The following is a 5473-nucleotide window of genomic DNA, read 5'->3' as shown; positions in this document are numbered from 1 at the left end:
CGGAATTTGGGTCTTGATTTATTTTGTGGCCCCTAAACCTGTAAGGTTTTGAGGGTTTTTTTTACTTCCTAAGATTACGGTACTGGAAACCCTGTCATGTCTTCAGTGAAGCTGCTGAAACCATTGCTCATTCCCATAAAACCAGTGTTCTCAACTATTGGAAACTCGTTTTGTAGATGATGTCACAGTGGCTGACATGCTTTGATATAATCGTATGTTTGTACAATTGTTTGTACTTTGCAAACTTAAAGAACCAAACCATATTGGGTTTTCAAAGTGCCTTTTATATCAGGATAGGTATTTGCCAGCATAAATCAGGAGCATCAAAGGATTTTATTACTTTTACAAGTATCTTGTATGCAGTCTGATTATTTACTAGTGACATATGTGGGGGTTTGTGTACTCACATAACTTTAGATGTTAGACTTTCCTTGCACTTGCATCTTACCAGGCAGCAGAATTCCAGTGTAAAAGGGGAAGAGACTTGCTTCCAAAACAAGCTGGATATCTTACTGCACACCTTGTGGAAATTACTTTAGTCAAAATACTACATTTACTTCCAATTCTTAGTCCCCTCATACAGTTAAGGGTTAAGAGATATTACAGGATGCTACTCATGTTCATAGTCCCTGCAACAACAGGCAGCTTGGGGAAGATGCTGGTGATGGAAGCAAATGCTTGAAGTGTTTTATCTTCCAAATTACAGGGTGGGAAAAAATTGAAGCTTTCACTAAACCATTTAGGGATTTAATCTCCTTGATTTTAATAGGTTGTAATGCCTTTTATTAAAGTGATCGGTGAGAGAACTTTTGCCTTTCCAAATACTGCAAATAGTTGTTTCTGGTGGTTATATCTGCAATGGAAATATGGACCATGGTTCATGCTCTTTAAGATTAGGCTTTTCCCTGGTCGACAAGTCTGATGTTTGTTACTGTCTCATTGCAGCCTTGTGTGTTTTCATGGAAAAAGGAATTCTCCATGCAGTACACTTTGCTCTGAGTGTTGTTGCAAGGCAATATGCTATACTTGGTATTACAGGTGATAATTCCACTATGCTGTAGTAGTTAACTTACCAATGGAAGACTCTAAGAGGATGTTTTACGCACAGAACATTGTGGAGTCAAAAACAAGATGGGCATTTTCCTGATAAATCATAGCCAGTACTGAGTGGGATGGACTTCTGGTACTGAGATATACTTCTGGTACCTGATACATAGCAACAACTGAAATCAAAGCCCTCTAAGGCTGACAGTGGCTGTGTAGTAAGTACCGGGCACTGTGAAAGTACCTGAGATTCATTGTGGAAATGGTGGGAAATGTGGAAATTTGCCACTGGTATCGCTGAATTCACCTTGGAGGTAAAGCTCCTTGCATTCCTTTCATCATTTCTATAAAGCACCTATATTTTTACCTTTAATGTGAAAACATGATGCTTGCCAAATTGATCGGTTGTTCCTGAATTTTCCAGGTGAGACACTGAAACCTGAATGTTGATTTTGTGCGAAGCTTGGGGATGTACCCTTGTGCTTGAATTGAAAACCGGGCATGAAGAAAAATAGCGGTAGAAAGCCACATACATGTTGCTTTTAAGCTTTACAGCCTCTTCTAATCACATCCTTCTTTATCCCTGTTGCTGGTTCCTGATGCTGTCTGGTTCTGCTGGGGATGCCCGCAGCACTGTTCCACATCTCTCCTGGCCTTCTGCTTGCACCTGTCTGCCTCCCTCCCTGTCTGCCCTTGTAGGTGCTCTGCGAGGCCTGGAGTTTCTGACTGGAGGATGGGATGAGACAGCTCCACAGCACAGGGTAGGGTGCCAGAATCTTCTTAGCAGATCTGGGTGCTGCAGTTTAAGATACCACTTGCATGTATGTTCACAGACAAGGTGATTAAAATCTGGTTCTGACGACAGGGCAGAGATCCCTCATTGCTTTGTTGTATGTTGCTTGCTGACTGACAGCATGATGTCATGATTATTATTTGTTCTAGTTATTATTACTACTCTTTGAGGCTACAGAAGATCAACTGGTATCACTTTCAAGACTAACACTAGCCCACTTCATTGCAATTGTGTCATGATCCAAGAGCCAGGCTCTGGTTTAAATCACCCGTTTGTTTCAGGACTGAGTACTCCTGGAGCTGGTGAAACACTGTGGTGCTGCTGGAGCTGAGCAGGGCCACTGACTTAGTTTTCCTAATGGAAAGACAACAGTTACAGTTTGTTTCCAAGTGGGAAATCTGCCTGAATGGCAACTAGGTTTCCTTGGTGGTGGTTCTCTTTTAGATGTACATCTACAAACTCTTTAGAAAGTGTCTGGGAAATGGAGTGAAAAAGCCCTTCAGCTGGTTATAATCACCCAATATAGATTGGAGTGATTTTTGACATATTTTTGCTGCTTACTATGACTTGTCCATCTGCTAGCAACAGATAAGTTAGTTTTCTAACTGACATAGCACTTTCTTCATTATTTTTGAGGACAGATTGATGTTTCATAGTAAGAAATGGATTGTTGGTTTGTTAAACATAATCAAACAAAGACAAATCTGGTATAGGGAAGTCAGATTCCAAGGAGACTTTTAAGTCTTTTTAAGCTTGCTGAAAAAAAAGCATCACAAAACTCTCTGAACGACAGTAGATGACGAGTCCAGTAGGCAAGAACCACCACATTTGGTATTTCAGTAAGCACAGTGACAGCGGAGCTCTTCTTATTTACCTACTAAGGGGATACTCACTCGGATTTTAGGAGAGGACAGATCATGCAATTCAAAGTGCAGCTTCTCTTCTCCTGACTGTCAAAGCACTGTTATTTCCTGGTTTGCTAATTCCTAGTACTTGTCCACTTGTAGAACATTCCGCTTTTAATGCTTGATGGGAGACAGTCATTTCAGCAAAGATTTGTGTGAAGGACTGACAGCCAGAGATGGGTCAGTGTCTGCAGATCATCTGCCAAAACTCAGCCTCGTGCTATGCAGCACTGAGTTTTGAACCAGGATTTCAGAGTGTGCTTCTCTCATGTTCCCATGTAGCTGAAGCTTACTGTGGAGTTACTGATCTGTATCTGGGGGGAGGTAAGGGGTGAGTTCTGTGACTGAAAACAGTAACTCAAATATTGTCCCAAAGCCAAGCCTGCAAACTGCATGACCTTTGCAGGAACTGCAGCAAAGTCAGATGATAAGCGCTAGAGTGTGTCTGTACTAAAACACCCCAGATGTTTGTCACGGGAAGTAACAGTGGAAGAGAGCTACTATTTAAGAGTGTGTATGGAGGAGCCTGGTCCTTTATAGGCTCACCCTGTAAGCCTCTGCATGTGGATAAACTTGTTCCTCACATCAGTAGCCCCTACAGAGAGCTTCATTTCTGGTGTGATTTGCTGAGCCACAGCAAAAAGTGCTGGTGCAAATAACTGACTTTGCTCTTTATGTAATGTGCTTACTAAAGCAAGAGTTTAATTGCATCATTAGAGCTGCTGACACAGTATTTACATAAAAGTGGAAACTGCTGCTACTAATAAAATGGGCCTTCATGACTCTTAACATTCTTGATGTTTATTCTGAAGGAGTGAGGCTGGGTTCCAAAGTGAAGGAAGGAGAGAGTTTCTCTTTCAAGTGAACCTGTTTTGGGACTAAAAGCAAGGTACAAGAGGGGAGGGAAGATGCTGCTGAGCTGCAGTTTTCCACCCATTCCACCCCCTGCCCAAGTGAACTGTGAAGTTCATGGCCTGTCTCTCACAGTGCAGGCTCCAGTTGCAGGAAGAACCTTCATAACATGCAAATCCTAATCACTGCCCATGTAACGATCTTTAAATACCGGTTTAGAGCAGCAGCTTCAGTTACTAATTGAGCCCTGTCCTGTTTGCCCCAGCAGCCATTAAGGCTGCTGCTTGCTGGGATTCTTGATTATCCCACCCCTTGTAAGCGTGTTTGGGAATAAGCGTAAAGGGATTTTCTCCTTTTTTTTCAGCAATTCATTTCTCTAATCCCTAATCCTGGCTCCGTGATTAATTCCTCCTTTACCCTCCTATGAAAATCCCTATCAGCAACTTGCCGAGGTTCCCTTTTCGATTCCTCCCCTGCTTTGGCTTTGTTGCAGTGACCATCCCTGTTGGGACTTCACTGGCCAGAGACTGCTCTGATGTGAGAAGATACCAGTTGGGCTTCTGCTGTGCCTGGAATGTGACATGTCCCACTGTGTGCAAATCCTGGCTCATCTGCTTGTCTGTCTCAGCCACAAAAGGTTCCAGCCTTGTGGCAGTTTGGTGGAAATCACATGTAAAAGGAGTGGTGGATTTTACTTGTGTGTGCTGAAGTCTTCCTGTGTCTCCTGGGATCTTGTGCCAGTTACATGAATTGCTGCAGTATTCAGGCTGAAGTGTGAAATACTGTGAATGAGGAAATGGCCAAAATCATTCCTGATATCATTCAGCATAGCGCTTGCCTTTAAATGACAGGAATTACTCTTAGCAGTGAGCTTACATTGACTAGTACAGTATATCCAAACATCTGTAAAGAAACCTTAATGACAACACAAGGCTTACATATGGTTTTCTCGTGGGATGCTCATGTTAGTAGCTTGGCCATGACTTGTCCCAGGTGCAGTACTAGAAATTTGGAATGTAATCTTTTGTATTTGAGTCCAGTCCAGGCAAAATGTTCAATATCCTACATTGCCGAAGAGCTCTGGGATCCAGTTTCTTTCCAATAAACCTTCAGTTTAAAAAGAAAAGCACTCGTAGAGGTCTGCTTTGTTCTGTACATACTGTGAAGAGCAGCTGAAAGGGCAACCAACAGCAGGCTGATCTGAAAAAGAATTCTTGCAGCCTGTTTTCTGACTGTGTGAGTCCAGAACTCCATAAATGGTACCATGAACATAGCAAGAAATTCACTTCTGTTTTAAATTGCAGCCTTCTCAAATAACAAATTCTGTGCAGCTTCTCCCGGTTTCACCAACATCCAAAGGGTGAGTTCTGCTTTTCCTTGGTTTAGACATGAAGAACATTCTCACCTGTCTAGGCACTATCCCAAGTGTAAAGGTGAGTACAGCCCTAAAAGGTTTTGCACGCTAATGGTTTCTGTTGGTGGGAGAACTACTGAGTTTCTGCAAAACTGAAAGCAAGCACCTGGAATGCACTTGCACCAGTGTATGCAGTAGGCTTGGTGAATGTACCATGGCAAAACTGATGCCAGACAGATATCTGCTACTCTTCAGTTCTCTACTTGCACTTCTTACCCTGGTCATCAGCCTCAAACTGATGCAAATGTCAATGAACTGAAATGGACAAAGAGGTTTTAAGGTTTCATGTGTTAGGTGTCAATGTGTTAGAAGCTGATACCAGCAGGTGCAACTTGCGCTTTGTAGCCTCCAGTAAAGGCATGTCTGTTCCTGCAGTGTTGTCTTCTGAAGCAACAATCTAACTGCACTTGGGCATGCTCTAATTGGGCACAAGGATAACATTATGCTGTCATGAAATTAAAGAAA

The sequence above is a fragment of the Neopsephotus bourkii genome, unplaced genomic scaffold, assembly GCF_033783945.1.
Source record: "Neopsephotus bourkii isolate Nb327-2 ecotype Australia unplaced genomic scaffold, CSIRO-AGI_Nbou_v1 NB_1768, whole genome shotgun sequence".
NCBI lineage: Eukaryota > Metazoa > Chordata > Aves > Psittaciformes > Psittacidae > Neopsephotus > Neopsephotus bourkii.
Note: the sequence above shows the minus strand (reverse complement) of the source record.